The 19,722-nt window shown below is 41.5% G+C and overlaps 1 protein-coding gene across 3 annotated transcripts in view; it reads left to right on the forward strand.

The window, feature by feature from the left end:
- Positions 1–19,722, forward strand: part of LOC144329318 (uncharacterized) — a 35,331-nt gene that overhangs the window by 6,682 nt on the left and 8,927 nt on the right. For 2 of the 3 annotated variants that reach the window (XR_013394807.1, XR_013394808.1), the window contains exon 4: positions 647–5,291. The exons of the other annotated variant lie outside the window; for it this stretch is intronic. The gene's annotated coding sequence lies outside the window, so the exon portion shown is untranslated. Of the gene's footprint in view, positions 1–646; positions 5,292–19,722 lie in introns of those variants that run through there. 3 annotated transcript variants of the gene reach the window in all.

A 19,722-nucleotide genomic window follows, 5' to 3' on the forward strand; every position in this document is an offset into this window, starting at 1 on the left:
CCTGGTTTTCTTGTTTTATCTTCTGCTTTGTTTTTACAATCAAACAGTGTATAAATTCTATGAAATAAATAAATACATAAAAAAAAGAAATGCTCCCATGTGGCAGCTCACTGGCACGGCCAAAGCACAAATGAATAAATACCCATAGACTAAGCAAAAGAAAAGCAGAGAGAGAGTGTGGAACTTGTTGTCTAGGTGAAAAAGAAACACACATTTGTTGTGTTGTGAAATTGCTTCAAGATGCTGCATAGGAAGTGATACATAAATAACATTAAAATAAAATAACAATGATGGTGATAATGATGATGATGTTAAAAAGACAAGCTTTCCTGGCACCTAAAATGGAGTTTTGCCCTATGCCCTTTGAAAATGGAAGCCAATAATGTCAAGCTGACCACACCTTTGCAGCCATAGTCAATGTAAATCACAGGCTAATCTCAGTTCCATATGAGACTAATGGATTTGGGCAAGAACACTTTCTTGTAGCTAAGCAAGTTAATGCTTCACAGGTTTTTCAGCTGAAAGCCCATCTGGGATTGTTTGTGTAAAGAGATGAGATGCGTGGATAGTGCCAAACATCAATACAGTGAGGAGGGAATTATCCGACAACTAACCAGCATATTGCTATTTTGTGCTTTTTTTCCAGGGCTGCATATTTGTCTCTGCAATCTTCGGTGACATTATTTTTTTCAAAAGTATTTTTTTCAGTAATCTCTGTGATGTAACCTATGTAATTCAGAGATTCATACATGTCACATGTATTATAGTGCACAGTGGGAAGTGGAATAAAAGACTTGTTCAATTGCATGATACTGTAAAGACTGGGACATAAAGGAAAAATAAGCTGTGGTTTTCGGTGTAGCTATGCATGAACCTGACATAAAACTGGGTCATCACAAGCAGTCCCCGCTTGGCTGACAGTTCCTTTTAAAGCGCAAACTGAATGTAATACAATAATATGGTGCATGCTATGGAAAGGCTTCAAATGCTTTCAGCTAAATTAAGCATGCGTCTTTCCCCCTTTCTTCTCCTAGCAACATGCATCACAATACATACCACCATATTATTAAGTGTGGTGGTGGCCCCATCCCATAGCAAATGTGGTTGCCTTGCCTGGGATCACAGGGGTATATGTGTCAACGTGGTTTCTAAGAAATAAGTGAGAGAACAGTTGGAGGCAGAAATGCTTCTGAATACCACTTCCTGGAAACCATGGGAGGGAAGGGTGCTCTTGTGCTTATGCTCTGCTCCCTGGTTTCCTGCAGGCATCCGGCTGGCCACTGTGAGAACAGGATGCTGGAATAGATGGGCCATTGGTGTCATCCAGCAGGCTGTTATTACATTAACGTGGCTTTCACAACAAATTTTTCTTCAAGGGAAACTGTGAAATCATGTTGACTTATTTGCTTACATTTCCACCCTGCCTTTGTTCTACCACAGAGTCAAATGTGGTTCCCACCCAAGCAGAGATCAGACGCAAACCTCCTTAGCTTCGGCAAAGTGGTGGCCTCCTATGCCTTCAGAAAATACCCTGGGACAAACACAGGTCGATAAAGACTGCAGTCACATCATATAGAGAAAGTGGTGTATGCAAGTTACAGTGAGCTCTGTTCATGGTTAGTTACTAAAACCCCTAATGCAGTATGATGTCAGGGACTGGACTGAGGAGGAATGGTGGAGACCACCTCCACCTCCTTCTGAACCTTCCAGAGATGAGGAAGACAGTACATATAGATTTACAACAGTGGCTTGGAGAAAGTCACAGCCCAGAGATAGAAGAGGGAAAAAGCTGGGAAATAATGGAAGAAGAGTAGGGGGAGTAGCAGAGCCGGAGCAGCTGGCTGACACGTTATCATTAGGAAGCATTCCAGACCCCGCTTCTCCCAGAACCTGGTGGGCAGTGAAAGTGGGAGAGCTGAAAGCCAAGAGGCAAATGGCCTTAAGGAACCACTGTAAGGGTGGTTGTGCTGTTGACGACTGAGAAGGGAAGGGGGGAGGAGATTACTCAGAGCAACTCCATTACCCAAAAGAGGCAGCATTTCTAAGCCTCTCTCTGTGAACATTGAATAAAAGACACTGGTAAGAGCTTCTCATCTATCTATGGCTGGCAGCCTGCTGTGAGGGGGAAGGTTGGGATTCCCTGAAGCCTGACGTATACTATAAATATCACAAGAAACACTAACATAAAACACTAATAATGCAAAACACTATCCGATTTGCAGGCATCTAGTTGGGCACTGTGAAAGCAAGATGCTGGCTTAGATGGGTCATTGGTCTAATGAAGCTAGCTCTTCTTATGCTCTTCTTATATCAAATTTATTTCTGTTAGGTTGGATGGAGCCAGGGGTTTCCTTCTTCTGACAAAAGTAACTTCCTATAATGGAAGGAGCTACTTCTGTATATCAACCTTTGAAGTTGGGCAACTAGGTGGTTGACAATTCTCTCATAGCAGCACCAAAGGGTTCCCCAGATCTGTGACTTCTGTTTACTCCCTAGTCTTATTAAAAGCAATGAAAACGAAAGAATTTATCTTTGCAACTTGTGCTGGAACAATGCAGAATATTTTGTTTAATTAGGTATGAAATAATCCATTAATTTGATGAGTTTATATCAGGCATAGGCAAACTCGGCTCTCCAGATGTTTTGGGACTACAAATCCCATGATCCCTAGCTAACAGGACCACTGGTCAGGAATGATGGGAATTGTAGTCCCAAACCATCTGGAGGGCCGAGTTTGCCTATGCTTGGTTTATATGTTGGGATACCTTTTTATATTACATGCTTCCTGTTCAGAGTTTAAGAGTTTATGTCTCTGAGTAGACTGGGAAGCAGCTGTTCAAGGGGAAAATCCCTATTTAATGATAAAGTTAAAGGAGGATATAGGATATGAACTAGATACTCCCCCATTTATAATCTTCCAGTGGAAACCTCTTTCCAACAACCTTTGACTCATTATTGCACAAAGCCCCTAAGTCAATATTTTACTTTAACATCTCAAGTATGTTTTCCCACTTCACAAAATGTAGTGAAACCCATTGCTTGCTTTTGCTCTTTAAGTTAGCTGGACTGGAAGGAGGGTGCGAGGAAAACAATTGCTTTCTTATATTTCATTTTCCATTTATAATTTATTATATACCTTAAGCAGCAAGTGCAATCAGCTTTACATTTTATTTAGTGCCCCATTGCAATTATTTCATTTATTAATGTAAACTTTTTCATGTACTGTTTATTTTGCATTATGCTTTTGCTGTTTTATCAGTTCTACATCATTTACTATTTATTTTGAAAGTGTGTATTTACAACTGTACACCATTTGTCAGTTTTGATTAATATATCTTTTAATTCACTTTCTTTTTGGTTTGGTTCTGGCTCTTTGGTCACTATTCATATGCTCACTGGAGCATATTACTATATTCTGAATTTAGAACTTGTTTTTCACTGAGGCCCTAATTAAAAGGTAATACACACAGAGACACACACACACCTGCCTTTCTTCCATCATGGAACTCAGTATGGTATAAATTAGGTTCAAAGGTGATTTCCTACCTAGAATTGACCAGACTCAAACCTGGTTCCTTTAAGCAAGATAATTACATCTTGTACTATTGGACCCTTTCCTTGGGACCATGATCCTGAAGGTGTGAAGTGATGCATTTGTTCACTAAGTGATATGTAAACAACCCAAAGACATAGGAAATTCAAACAGAGAATACCTTAGAAAGAAGATTATCTACCACATGTGTATCCTAAATGAATACTAGATTTGGTGCATTAAAAATAAGCTAAACAAGGACAAATCTAGCCAATGGCCTTTTGTATAATTCTTGTCCTCCTTGTCATTATTTTCAAACTCCATCAAAGCAGAGCATGCACTCTCACCATCTTACAAGCTTTGTCACTTTTATACAGCCAGAACTTCAAGTACTCTCAATTCTGTAATTATACCCCTTTTTATCACTGGCGAAGTGTTATATAAAAAGAATAAAATTGCTTCCTGGGAAATAGAATTTCTACTGAGAAGAACTCATTACAGGAGGCAGCAATTTTACTGAGCTTACAAATTACATATTATTGTTAAAGTCTATTTCAAATCACTTATTCAGAGAGCAAGAAAGATTGATTCAGAGAACATAAACACCCAAGGCTTACCCAGAGGTTGATGTCGTACACGGTTTCTTTTAAGGGCCTGTTTACATAATCGTTTATCCTGGGGTGGCTACCTCTGATGCACTTCAGTTTCTGACTTGTTTACACGCTCAAGTAGTGAATCAGAAGTGAGAGGGAGCAAAATTAGGGACTCTCGATTCACATTTCACCCTGGGATAACTTTCAACAACGGAATTGTCATTTCTAGCATACAGAGAGTGGGTGGAATGGGCTAAAGGGGGATCACAGATCCCGGCACTCAGCTTTGTGAAGCAGGGGGTAAAAAAAAAAAAAGACCCCCCAAAAGTGGGGCCTGAAGCAAAATGTTGCAGCATAGAGGGCTCTCACTCAGGTTTCCAGCCAGCTACAGTATCTATGACCTTTCCCAGGATACTGCATTCTATCCCCCTACGCCTGCTTCTTGGGAGAAAAGCAATGACAAACCTAGACAGCATCTTAAAAAGCAGAGACATCACAGTTGCCGACCAAGGTCTGTATAGTTAAAGCCATGGTTTTCCCAGTAGTGATGTATGGAAGTGAGAGCTGGACCATAAAGAAGGCTGAGCGCCGAAGAATTGATGCTTTTGAATTATGGTGCTGGAGGAGACTCTTGAGAGTCCCATGGACTGCAAGAAGATCAAACCTATCCATTCTGAAGGAAATCAGCCCTGAGTGCTCACTGGAAGGACAGATCGTGAAGCTGAGGCTCCAGTACTTTGGCCACCTCATGAGAAGAGAAGACTCCCTGGAAAAGACCCTGATGTTGGGAAAGATGGAGGGCACAAGGAGAAGGGGACAACAGAGGACAAGATGGTTGGACAGTGTTCTAGAAGCTACCAGCATGAGTTTGACCAAACTGCGGGAGGCAGTGGAAGACAGGAGTGCCTGGCGTGCTCTGGTCCATGGGGTCACAAAGAGTTGGACACGACTAAACGACTAAACAACAACCCCAGTTTTCCTTTGGGGATGGTAGCAGAGCATCTTCTTTGCAGCAAAAGATCCTAGGTTCAATCTCTGACAACCCTAGGTAGGGCTGGGAGAGAACCCTGCCTGAAACCCTGGAGAGTTGATGCCGGTAAACGGAAACAGTACCAAGCCAGATGGGCCAATGGTCTGACACAGCACATGGCAGCATCCTATGTTTCTGTTCTCCCTCCCCAACAGTAAGACAACATTCCATGTTCACTGAGTATGCTCAGTCCTGATTGGACTGTTTGGGGGGAATCTGTCCCTTAGCGTTTCCCTGCCCCTAAGGATTTTTTTTTGTACTTCTGCAAACTTTGGGGTTTCTCCTAACCTCTATTGACACCTCAATCTCCTTCCCCCTGGCAGCTGTATGTTCAATTAGGGACTGGGTTCCAAGGCAGAGATGGTGGTCCATGGGCCAGCCTAGGATGGGTCAGCCTGATTAGGGACCTCTGGCTCAGGGCCATGGGGCAGAATGGGGCAGCTATACACAGCCCAAACACAAATATGCATATTTTAGAGGGAAATGCAATTGGAAACCAATTCAAAAATGCATATTTTGGGGGAGAATGCATACAAAATGTGCCACAATATACTGGTATTAAAAAAAATAATAATCACAAAAACTGGGACAAAACAGACATATGATTGAGTACATGTGAAACTGAAATGGAATGGACTGCTATATCTGTCCTTTCATTCTGAACTGGAAAGTCCTGCCTACACAAATACTAAATTGCTGTAGTATTTAGAAGGGCATCTTTGTCACATACCTCCCTTCCTAGGTTTGAAAGAAGAACGAAGCAAGTCAGAAAAAAGATAACAAAATAACCCTCTTAAAACCCCTCTACTTGTACTCTAAGTAATTTCATTTCAGTCTTTCTTGGTATACAGCCATCTTGTAACCGAGCAAAGTCATTATGATGAGATGAAGCAACTGTGAAGTTCATGGCTTTTCCTGGTTGTTTGTGTTTTCATTAATAAGGCATTTTAAAAACTGTGGTAAGGGTCTAGAAACCTTGTTTCCTCAGGGAAGCAAAATGAATTAAACAAATATAAGGATCAGATTTCAGGATTAACACTTCATCACATGTGTCACGGCAAGCTTTCTTTTTCAAATTTAAACCTATCATATCTAGCCAAGGATTGAAACTAATTCCTACTTGAGAATAAATGGAAGCATTTTATGTGGCATTAAATGCTCATTGAGTTTTAATCAGATTTGTGAACTTGGTTTCACTGGGCTTTTTTTAACCTAAGGTGTCACTGATACATTAAGGGAAATGCAATCTGGTTTCACCTTCTGCTTTGTCTATAAATAAAATCTTCCGCAGGGCACAAGATTAAATTAAATAAAAGGTAAAATGTCTAGTTTGTCTCATGTCAAAAGCTATAAAGTTGTTTGGATACAGTGGGCAACAAACCAACCAACAAAAATTTCTAAAGAACAAAATGGACGATTTTTGCAGGATTGAAAAGGTAGACCACATGTTCCGAATTGCTCCATTTCATCTAAATTCTTTATGAAGTCCTCCACAGCCTTCAGGTGAAATGGAATAATAGGGACACTGCACTAATCTTATCATGCAAAACTTAATATGCTTGAGGCATGATCAATACAGCTGAGTGTCAGAAGCCCTGTAGTGCTGCCAGGATCAGGCTTGCGTTGGGAGGCCTCGATACAGGAGGAGAAAGCAGCAAATGGAGTGCTGACTGATAGGAACTGAGGTTGTTGGAGGGGACTCTCCCACCTGCACCTTGACCTCAGCAATATCAGAAGGAGCAGTGATTCCAGCTCCACCCCTGATCTCCTAGCAGAGAGGAAAGTCTCAGTGGAGGCTGGGGGGGGGGGGCTGGGGGCAACTAAGCAGGGAGGCAACTGAGGAGGTGGCAACAAATGATCAGCTGCCTGAGCAGAGGGGTGCAGAATTCTTGCCTAGAACCAGGCAAAACCTTCACAGATGGGAGCAGACTCACCCACCCTGAAGTAGCCTGTATTTGCAATCTCAACATTCCCACAAAGTGAATGTATTTTTGCAAATGAGCATGCCACGCCTCATCTTTCAAAGCTTGGTGGGCAGGGCATGAAAACTATTGGGACATCTTCAATGCTTCTGTCCAGTTCTGAATGTCTTGCCTGATTCCTGAACTCCTGATTCCTGGCTCCTGAATAGGAACGTAATTCGAGATATCATCTTGCTTTGTTGGTTTTTCATGAATTATTGAGCCCATCCTACTTTGCAGCGCTCTCTCTTTCGTAATTTTGATGCCCTTCGCGCTTTCCCTGTGTAAAATTTCATAATTGTTTTCAAGAACCTCAATGTGGGTTTCATAACTTGAATTCTGGCCATATAATGGTTACCACTGCAGGGGAGGGTGCATAGAAGGAACTGAAAGGCAGGAAAGGAAGGAGGGGCTAGAAGACCCCTGGTGGAGATGTCCAGATTCCAAATACAGGTACAGTCGTACCTTGGTTTTCAAACAGCTTAGTTCTCGAACATTTTGGCTCCTGAATGCCGCAAACCCAGAAGTGACTCTTCCAGTTTATGAACTATTTTTGGAAGCCGAACGTCCAACAGGGCTTCCGCGGCTTCCAATAGGCTGCAGGAGCTTCCTGTAGCCAATCAGAAGCTGCTCTTTGGTTTTTGAATGTTTTGGAAGTCAAACGGACTTCCGGAATGGATTCCGTTCAACTTCCAGGGTACAACTGTACTGATCGGAGAGAAAAGGAAAAAGTCATTACCTTTTTGGGAGAGCACAAGTGGCAAGAAGAGCAATGGAGGTGGTTTGTGCAGCTAATCCATCTTGGATGCTGCACAACACTGATATAGGGTAGTGCAGCTTCTTTCTCTCCACCTCTCTGCAAATGAAAGAAGCCCCTTTCACATGCAAAAGTGCTTTTGGCACAATGGAACACCATGACGGAAACCAGAGCGCATGGAAATGCCGTTTACATGCAATGTAGAGTGGCTGGCTGGGTCAGTGAATGGCAGACCTTAAAGCAGGCCTGCAATGCTGTGTTAACCAGTGGAAGGGAATCCTTAATTATATTTCTATTAGAATTACTGCCTCCCTCTCATTGAACAGATGTTCTCAAGCATCCCAGGGAAAAGGTACAGTGCATGCTTTCAGACATGCAACTGCTGACACAGCGGTTGCATGTCTGAAAGCATGCACTGTACCTTTCATGAAAGATCATGCACAGATCTTTCATGAAGAAACACAAAGCTTTACTGGAAACTGATGCCATTTTAATTCAAAGAAATCACAAGGCAGAATATATTGACTCTAAATAAACGAACTTGATTTATTAAGATTACTTGCCTAAAGTGAAACTAACATAGCAGGATTTGCTATTATGAAAAAAGTTTTTTGAAAAAACATTTCCAAAGGACAGCCTAGTGCCTCATGGTCCAATGAATATTCAGAGAAAATGATCAGTTGTGTGACATTTCTCAAGCAATTTTGAAAAACATGAACTCTGCAAATCCTGGACTTTGTGTCTGCTGCAAGTTTGCACCATTACTTGCTTGAATAATGATATCTTTCTTACTTACTTGTAAGAGCCTCTGTCTGCATGTGTTGGCTGTGAGGCAAGATACATGAGCACAAGAACTGAACCTTTTAAGAAGATGTGCTGCCTGACTAGATAATTTAATTCTTTTTTTTGCTCAGAGAATTAATTGATCTGGAAAAAATATTAGATATGTGGTTTCTACAAACCAGGACATTAAATGTACCATTAAACAGCTTAGACTAGAATCAGTCAAGTTGTATAACTTGCAGTTGCTTCTCGGGATAACTTTCAGCAATGCAAGTAGACGGTATGTTTTCTGAGGCAACGCACTGCCCTGAAGCATAAATAAATTGCAGTGCAATTTGAAATGCACTAGACCCTTACAAGCTTTGCCCTGTGAATGCAGAATAGCAATCCGTTTTGCTAGAGGACCAGGCCTCGCTCTCAATTCCACTGTACAGAGAATTGAATTTCTATTGCAGTCTCTGCAGCAGCTCCCTAGTCCTTGTCTTGATTGCATATATATTAATGTTAAGTCTGTTTTTCACAATTTCAACAAACACACAGAGATTGCAACTGAACCCTTTTCCCCAAATGGCTCATATGAACGATAGGCAAAGCAAATATTATATATTGTACAAAGTATTTCATAAGATGTTCCTTATTAGTGTAGAATGATACCACCTGAGGTCAGGTGATGAATATAATGTGTAATTGCTCTTTCTCAATGCAAGATCATCCATTTATCAGTCTCATGTGGGCTAACCCCTGTAAGCAGAAAGCAGGGGCAATGTTTGAATAGATTAAGAGAGAATTTGAGCTGGGAGAAGGAAACATATAAACCAACAACACATTAAAACAAAGGAGAATAAAACCATTCAGCTAACAAAAAATATCTAAAATGCCTGAGCAAAGAATAAAATCTTTAAAGCCTAGTGTTGAAAAGAATACAGAGTTGGTGCCAGACATACCTTCATCAGGAAGGCATTCCACACTCAAGGTGCCACCACAGTGAAGGCTCTCTCTTTTGTACACAAATAATGTACTTCTGGGACGCGGGTGGCGCTGTGGGTAAAAGCCTCAGCGCTTAGGGCTTGCCGATCAAAAGGTCGGCGGTTTGAATCCCCGCGGCAGGGTGCGCTCCTGTTGCTCGGTCCCAGCGCCTGCCAACCTAGCAGTTCGAAAGCACCTCCGAGTGCAAGTAGATAAATAGGGACTGCTTACTAGCGGGAAGGTAAACGGCGTTTACGTGTGCGGCTCTGGCTCGCCAGAGCAGCTTCGTCACGCTGGCCACGTGACCCGGAAGTGTCTCCGGACAGCGCTGGCCCCCGGCCTCTTGAGTGAGATGGGCGCACAACCCTAGAGTCTGTCAAGACTGGCCCGTACGGGCAGGGGTACCTTTAATGTACTTCTAAAAATGGAACACGAAGACGTGCACAGCAAGATTAGTACACTAGGAGCCATTTCTTCAGAGTCTGGGCCCCAAAACTTAATGGTAGTTGTAGTCCAGCAACACCTGAAGGGCACCACCTTCGCTACTTGTGCTCTATAGTTTACTTCAGTTGTGGCTAGAACAAATTCTAAAACTGATGTTTGGTGTTAACTAGGAAGAACCGAAAGCCAAGATTTTTAGAAAGGGATCACTCTGGTATTATGCTACAATTCCTGTTAGCATTCATTTGCACATGACACTAGTTTTATCCTGTGCCCTACAGCAAACAAGTGGAATAAAATGATATGAAACCAGGATTTCATTTGTAACATTTGAAACCAAATCAATTCATCCTACTGATTTAATTCAATTTCCATTGCACTGCCATACAAGTGCCTCTCAGAGTGCTTTGTGCAATCTAATAAAAATTGAGCTTATTACGGAGAAATGAGAAATCTCACTAATGTCTCATCCTGCTGTCTTTAAAGACATGGCACTTTGCACATCTTCAATTGCACATTTCCAAGATTCTGAAAAGCAGAGAGCTCCAGTCGCAAAACAGGAAACCTCAGGCTGAATTTGAATATTAAATTTGGAATGGTAAAAAGGAATCTGTGGCAGAGTTCATTTCCATTGACATCAATGGGAGGGATTTTATTTTATTTTTAAAAAATGAAGGGAAAAAAGGAAACAGCCACCTCACTGTACACGCTTGCTACTGCAGCTGCAAAAAGTTGGCATACTCTAGGTAGGAAGTGGTACTGGCTCCTCCAGAGCCCCCCCCCCCCCGATTGCTCTGAGGTCAACATCCACACCATATATTTAAAGTTCACTGAATGCACATTGAATGAAAATGGCATCCCCCAAAGAATTCTGGGAACTGTAGTTTACCCCTCAGTGGGCTGCAGTTCCCAGCATGCTTAACAAATGGCAGTGGTGTGGATGTGACCTTAGGTGCAGAAGGGAAAAATAGAAGCAGCACCATGGACAGTAACATATGAGATAAGTTTGATGTATTAAGGGTTGTGCTTTGGAGTCCAATAAGCTCATGTTTCCCTGCTCAGCCAACAACAACTTTTTCTGGAGGTTTCACCTCATAACTAGTTTCTTTTCCCTGGGTTTAAAGAACACAATGGAAACAATTACAAAATGTGTTAAAATTTGGCTTTGGTGCACAGCTAAGCTGCAACTCATTAAAAACTCCTCTTCTTAAATTATCCTCTGTTCTTCCCACCGACAGAATTTCCCAGTGAAATTCCTCTGTAGAGCTTACATTGTTAATGAGAGTAAATCTTCTGTGAGTTCAGCAATGTAATTTTGTCAGTTTTAAAGTGCCTCGGTCAATGGCAAATGCGCTCTGCTGATTAGAAGGCAAACAACATAGGGATATTTTGATTGGCTGCAGTGAAAAACATGTGTTGCCACTCCAGTTCAGAGAACTGCAGAGAGTTGCATATACCTTGATGTGCCTGTGAATATTGATGCAGCCTACTGTCCCCTCTCCAAAGCACACATATGCAGTAGGAGTGTATGCTCCTGATCTACAACACAGTTTCCACATGGCAACTAATGGATCTCTCTCTCAATGCCTGCCTCTATATGGGGCTTTCACAAACATCTGGACAGCCAGTCATGTTTTTTGAAATTGCAAACCATCAAAACACTTAAGGGACACTTTGAACTGCTCACCAAAGACTTGCTGAAGTGAAAAAAAGCTTAAAGACAAGGGTGGGGAGCCTTTTTCTTACTTATCAAACCTTTATTAGGCATTATGCAAATAAAACCATAAAAGAGAAAATAGCATATAAAAGCCTTAAAATATATATAGAAAGGCAGCAGTTGGCTACATACATATTTATATATATACATATAAAATCAGTGGTTTTCCTTGTTAACCTGCTCCTTGGAGGACTGCTACCAAAAACTCGGCTACCCCCGCCGTTACCCTTTGGTCAACGTCGGATAGGCAGAATCCCACACATTCACCTTGCTGGGGTTCCAGACCACCCAAAAGAGGGGACAGCACGCGTTGACGGAGCGTACTGTACAATGGGCAATGAAAGAGAATATGCTCTACAGTGTCCGGGACATTCATAGAACATCTGCAGAATCTCTTGTTTCTGGGAATGTTTTGATATCTTCCCCTGACAAATGCTGAGGGAAAAACATTCAAACGGGCCAGCATAAAAGCCCTACGTTGGGCTGGGATTATTAATTTAGTGACATAATTGGCTCTGCTATCTAAGATATTTAAATCATAGAATATGGGGGAGCAAATTTTGTTTACAGCTGCCATAATATTTTGTCTCTCGACATCCTTTAGTCTAGTTAGGATATTATGGAAAATGTATTGCTCATTAGAATTGTACAGGGGCTCCAGCTCGATGCCTAAAGATTCAATCTTTTTTTCGAGGTACTGATACCATCTTGATTTATAGGAGTCTTTGAGCAAATCAGCGAGCAGACTTGATGGAGGGCAGCGAAAATGGCAGCGTAACCAGTACTTTATTGAGGTGGACCAGGCCCAATATTCCATTGTGTGTATGCCTATTTCTGCACACATTGTTTCATATTTGATCACGGCTGGGAGTCCAAGAATACGCCTCAGAAAGCTGGAGTGAATCTTTTTTAAATCACTGTTATATGCTTGGACCCATAGCGGGATTCCATAGAATATCTGGGATTGCACTTTTGTTTGAAATATCTGATTGGCCGCAGGAATAAATTGATTACCTTTCTGATAATAAAAACGGGCAACTGCTGATGAGGTGCACTTTGCCTGTTTTATGGCATTTGTGCGATGATTTGCCCACCCTAAATTGCTCTGGAATAAGATTCCCAGATACCTGTAGATTTTCACTTGTTGGATTTCTTGCCCTCTTATTTTCCATTTCTCTAATTTCCAACCATTCGAGAAGACCAAAATTTTTGTCTTCTCATAATTTATAGAGAGTTTGTTACATTCACAGTAAAGGATCAGAGAAGATATAAGACGTTTCAGACCCAAGCTCGTTAATGATAGTAGGACAGCATCGTCTGCGTATAATAAGAGAGGGACTGGTTTCTGATTAAGTTTAGGGGCATGTGATTCTATTTTTTGAAGGTGATCTGGCAAGTCTGATAAAAATAAATTAAATAGAAAGGGGGCAAGAATACACCCTTGTTTTACCCCTTTCGAGTTTGGGATGTCTGATGAAAGGTGACCTTTGGTGTTAAGTTTGACTTGACAGGTATTGGAAGAGTATAGATTTTGTATTAGAATCAGTAAGCGCTGATCAATTTTTAATTCTGCGAGTTTCCTCCACAGCTTTGGGCGGTCAATTGAGTCGAATGCACCACGAAAGTCCACAAAAGCAGCATATATCTTAGATTGCCTTTGGGATCTGTATTTTTCAACCAAATGCATAAGTATAAGGCAGTGGTCTAATGTAGAGCAACCTTTGGAGAAACCTATTTGTTCTTTCCCTGGTAAATTTAGGTTTTTCATCCAGGTAAGGAGTTTAGATAAGAGGTGCTTAGCGTAGATTTTCCCTATCACTGATAGTAGGCTTATCGGTCTATAATTCCTTGGTTCTTTTGGGTCGCCATTTTTAAAGATTGGGATAATTATTGATCTTAGCCATATCTCAGGTATGATCCCATATTTATCTATGAGAGTAAACAATTGAGCTAAGGGTTCTGCCCACCAATCTATATAGGTCTTGAATAATTCTATTGGTAGACCGTCTGGCCCAGGAGATTTCCCCGATTTGAAATTTTTAACTATCTCTCTAATTTCCTCTTCTTCTACCCTTGGCCACTCCTGGAGTTTATTGATTTTATTTTTAGTGGTCTCATTTCCTTTAGGTTCACTGTGTAGATTGTTAAATACAGATGTAAAGTATTGGGACCATTTGGATTCTGCAATTGGTGGTAGAGTTAGTTGATTTTCGGCTTTCAATCCTCCGTACACTAGGTTCCAGAACGCTTTGTTGTTTTTACTCTGAATTGAGTCGAATAATTGTAGCCATTTTTGGGTTGCATATTTCTGTTTCTTTTCGGCCAGAATGTAATGATATTTTCTTTTTTCATCAAGATAAGAGGGCTCTAGTTTAGTGCGATTATTTTTAAATATTTGGCGCAGTTTTCTTTTTAGCTGGAAACATTCATCATCAAACCAAGGGCTAGCGCTATGTTTAAGTACCCAAACTTTAGGTGGAGTACTAAGCTCTACGAACATTTGGAAGATTTCATTATAAATTTTCGGAATATCACTGTGGGAATTAGTGGTCTTTAAGTTGGATAATATTTGTTTTCTCAGGTTGGCTGTAAGTTTTTGCCCCACTGCTGCACTCATTTCCTGGGACCATTTTAATTGGGTCATTTGTTTGTATTGAGAAGGTTCTATGATATTGTACTTGGTTATTTTGGTTTCGACCTTTAAGTTAATAGACAACGATAATGGCTGATGGTCGCTTTCAGTACGCGTTCCAATTTTGAGGTCCATGATCGAATTTATAATATTATAAGGGACAAGAATATAGTCGATGACACTGCATCCTCGGGGGGAGAAGTATGTAAACTCCCCGCTTCTATCGCCTTTTGTTGAACCGTTCACAATCTGCAAATTAAAGTAGTTACATAATTCAAGTAGGCGTAGGCCTTCGTTGTTTACAACCCTATCTCTGGAGAATCGTCCTATTTTCAGGGCATGTGCGATATCATTATCAGTATTCCAATTTAGTTTGCTACATAGTTGTTCATTGTTGGTTCCCACTCTGGCATTAAAATCACCTGCTATTATCAGTGAGGCGTTTGGGTATTTATCGGTCAAATTTTCTATATAAGAGGTTAGTTGTGACCAATTTTCACTGCTGCTGTTGTTTTTAGTTGGGGGGATATAGACATTTACAAGTAGCAAAGTATCGTCTTTTTGGGTTAAAAGTAGAGCTTGTGCAAGTGGTAAGCATTTTTCTAGCTGCTTGATTTCAAACCCTAAGTTGTCTTTGATCATACAACAGAACCCTGCTTTCGGCCGGCCCTTCGTGTTTGTTTTCAGTGCGGGTTTCGTATAGGAGGTGAATCCATTGATTTTAATATCTCTAGTTGACCATGTTTCTTGTAGAAGTATTAATTCAAAATCTTTAAAGAAGTTCATTAGGTCTGGGTCTCCGTCTTTGTTTCCCCACCCTGCAATATTCCAGGACAGCAAGCGTAGGATCCGTTTTTGAGTTGGTGGCTGGTTGACAGCATTTAGTCATTCTAGTTCTGTTATTGAGTCCAGCGAGGGATTTTGTCTTGTGCAGATGCAGCCATTTGTCGCTGCTTTCGGTGGGGAACATAGTGGTGGATCTTTTAGACTCTTTTTTAAAGTGCGGGAAATTAAAATTTCCTCCCTTTCTTGATTTTCTTCCTTAGCTGTTCCTTGTTCCTGAGAAATTTCTGTGGTTGGTGGACTGTTATGGACAGTAGGACTGTTTTCAGTCTCTACTTCCATTTCTTTGGCCTCATTTGGTGTTGAGCTCAGTGTGTCAGGTCTGTTGGAGGTCATCTTTTGTTCGGCAATGTTAGAGTCCTTTGTAGTACTTAAATAAGGGGTACCTATTTCGTTTGGAGCTAGTATTTGATATCTCAGCCAGGAATTTGTGGTCTCATTGCTGGAGTTTTTCCTTGCCATTTCATATTCTAAAGGAGGCTGGATTTGAAGCTCTGCATCTATACATTTGAAAGTTCCATTAGTAGCTCTCTTTTTGACTATGCATTTTGGGGAGAAGGGAGCCTTTTTCAACCACATTCCTTTCTGGGCAACCTTCAGAGTGCCATGTGCATGGCAGTAGAGCAACAAATTTTACCTTTGTACACTAGGTTAGTTTCTACACATGCTCACACACCCATCTCTGTTCTCCATCCAGACAAGCAAGGGACATTCTTCTTCTTCTCCTTTGGCGATCACTGGTAGCTGAGTAAGATTGTCTTCCATAAACACAGTTTTAACAGTGGATCTATAAGTGACTGTGTAGGCCAATTCTGGATCTACATGTCCTTCCACAGTGGGGACATAGGTTTCCGGGCAGGAGTTGATCGTGGTGAAGGTTTGCCACGCATGCCTTCCTCTTAGCACATTTCTCCCTTTTGTCCTGAGTCTGAGTGTCTTCAAAGCCCGCAGCACCTTTGGTAAAGGCTGTTCTGGAGCGCTTGCAGGCCAGTGTTTCCCAGTTGTCGGTGTTTATACTACACTTTCTTAGATTTACCTTGAAAGAGTCTTTAAACCTCTTTTGTTGACCACCAGCATTACGCTTTCCATTTTTAAATTCGGAATAGAGTAGTTGGTTTTGAAGACGATAATCAGGCACCCGCACAACATGACCAGTCCAATGAAGTTGACATTGAAGAACCATTGCTTTGACAATGGTGATCTTTGCTTCCAGTACACTAGCTTTAGTTCACCTGCCTTCCCAAGTGATGTGTAACATTTTGGGGGGACACCGTTGATGGAATATTTCGAGGAATTGAAGGTGGTGTTTATTATTGGAGTTCAAAGACATGTTCCAGTAAAGAGAGAGCAAAGCAGGGCTTGTGAAGGATGTGGTCTGGGGAGAGTTACAAAGGTCAGATGGAGAGGACTAGAAGCCCACATTCAGTTGCTTGGCCTCAAGTTGCTTGCAGAACTTGCCAAGATGATGGTGTACGCCTGTTTCTATGGGCAACTTTGGGTAGCAGTTGCAAAATTCCAATAGCAGGTATCCTGAACGCAGAGAAATCTCCTTCTGGACAATTTACCCATCCCTACAATAAGATTTGTTCATGTAGAAGCATATATTGCAGGAGGACTGGCTTTGCTAGAGCATAACTTTCTGCAGTGCTGCAACTATACCAGCAATAAAAATTAATTTTTCAGCACCAATACTGAAGCATCAGGCTTTTTCATTTATTCTACCAAGCTGTATTCCCTAGACTCACATTGCAGATATGTGCAAAGAAGAACTGGAGCTGAAGAATAAAAAGAATCAACCATCTGATCCCATGAAGCTACTTTAAGAGCAAACAATACATTTGGCACAAAGGCCACCCAACTGACTCTTTTTTAAAGTTATTTTTTATTTGAAATAAAACAACGGCTTTATTCACATAACTTGCTTAGCCAAATATACAGACTTCCAGAGAGGAGCTTGCAGCTGCTTTGCTCATCCTTGGTCTTTATTTGACTCCTAAGCCAGGCTGAGCTAAGTCAAGGTTTGGCTTAGCATGTTGCCCAAACTCAAGCTCATGGTTAATATCTGTCCTTGCTAACCATGAGCTGCAGCCAAGGTTTGTTCTTAAACACAAACTCAGGTTAGGATGAGATGCTAAGCCAAACGTTGGATTAGCTCAGCATGTCACCAGAGTACAAAAGATCAGGAGTGCAGTGCAGTCACAGCAAACCATTGTTTGAGTACGTGTGGACCAGGCCAATATGAATATAGTTTTTACTATTCTCCCTTAACTGTTTATGGACTTGGAGCCCTGGAATTTCTACTGTGCCAACATAAATCTGGAAGAGTTCAAATCAACAGCAATAAAACTGCACATGTGTTTTTAAAAACAACAAACAGGAATAATAATGCTTCCACTAGCTCGTGGTTACATTTAGCAGGGGCTAAAACAAAAAGCCAAAGTGGTTAGCAGAGCTATATCAGGAAGTTTATTTCTTCCCCAAGACTTCAGGATGAGCCATTTGAAACTGTAATTCTTGTCTGGAGAAACCCTGAACAACATGGGAGGGCATCTGAAGAACCATGGGATGCTGCTGACTCCCTCTCTGACAATGGGTTGGAAGGACTGTATATGGGGGCTTCCCCACTTAAGTAGTAGAAAATTCTGGCACAATCGCTGCATTGCTGCCCATCATCAGTTCTCTGTACTGGGGCCTCACAGAGGAGTGCATTACATCTCGAGTGTGCAGAGTTCACAAACACACACACCTCACACACTCTGGATCCCTGCAGCATACAAGGCAGCCCTACACATGCATTCCATTCATCCTAGTGACAAGCATTTTGACAGCCCTTCATCAATGCCATTTAGAAGTAACTGTCTGCACAGCTCACTTAAGTGTGTACAGTGGTACCTCAGGTTAAGAACTTAATTCGTTCTGGAGGTCCATTCTTAACCTGAAACTGTTCTTAACCTGAGGTACCACTATAGCTAATGGGGCCTCCCGCTGCTGCCGCTGCACCGCCGCCGCACGATTTCTGTTCTCATCCTGAAGCAAAGGTGCTATTTCTGGGTTAGCAGAGTCTGTAACCTGAAGCGTCTGTAACCCAAGGTACCACTGTATCTGCTATTTCCAGGGCCACAGAAGAAGACAGATGGAATTCTGCTTTCTCTATATAAAGTGCCTCTTTACATGAAATCTCACTGAAGCAGTGCACTCCCTGCAACCAGCCTCTGCCTGCTTGCAATTGCAGAGAAATGCTGAAAGATGAGAGGTTGTGTTGCAAAGCTGAGAACTCGCGGGCGATGACTCAGTCACGTTCAGCAGCAGCAGAGTTATTTTTAGCCTAAAGTGGGCCAGACATCCCCAGAAGTGCAAGATGTGAGGAGGGGGGGATAATAATAACAACAACAAAATGGAAAGCACAGTGACTTTGAATGTTTGCCATGCATGCAATAACTCTTGTGCATGACTTGGGAATAAGAGAATTGGAAATTCAGCCTTGAACCAAGAAGAATTAGAAATGGCTTCTTTGGATTTCACAGCATTTATGTGCACAGATGAGCTTTGCTTCAAGAGTCTGAACCCTCTTCGCTATTTAACTACAACCAATGTCTTCAATATCAAACAAAAGAAAATATTAGGAGCAAACATTTATTTGAAAAACCACATATTTCAACTTCCTTCCCACCTCTCCTTTATCTTCAGCAGAAGATCAACTTGAGCAGCAAGATCAACTTGAGAATTTGCAAATATTTGTGGATGTACAGCTGCCAGTGTTATTTTTTTATTGTATTTATTTAGAAAGATTTCCAAACTGCTTAATCAGAGAGCACTCAATGTGGTGTACATCATAAAATTGTAGCTAAAACACAGCTGAATGCCACTCAACTATTAAAAACAACTATGCACAAAATAATCATCATTAAAACACTCAGTAAAACTACTAAAATGAATAGAAGTAACTAAATTGCATGTCTGGACTGCTGAAATAAATAAATAAATAAATAAATAATTCAGTGGTAGTGGTGGTGGGGTCCAAAAACAATATAGTATTGGTCTTCAAGGTCAAGGTTGTAATCCTATACAGAACCTGCTAACCTAGGATGAAGCTCACTTCCAAGTGGACATGTATAGTATTGTAATGTTAATGGCAGACTATAGAGTCCCATCCATGCATTATTTCCATGCAGAGCACTCAAAAGTTCCTTGTCCAGTTACCATTGCTGCCACACTAGCTCTGCCCTTCAACAACAATGCCTTGAGCATGGCCGTCTGCAAATGAAACCCTTTGCCTATGTAATTGCTCACACTTAAGGACTCCATGCATTCAGGAACCCCAAATAACTGTGTGCCCCAGAGAATGTGGAGTAGCAGCCTGAGCAAAGGGATCCCCTTGCAGACAACAAAGCTCAGGACTGATCAGAGGGTCGAGCTAAAGTAGTGATGTGGAAGGCGAGAAGCACAGCACCCCTCTAGCTTGAAACT

This window comes from Podarcis muralis, chromosome 12 (assembly GCF_964188315.1).
Source record: "Podarcis muralis chromosome 12, rPodMur119.hap1.1, whole genome shotgun sequence".
NCBI classification, from domain to species: Eukaryota; Metazoa; Chordata; class Lepidosauria; order Squamata; family Lacertidae; genus Podarcis; species Podarcis muralis.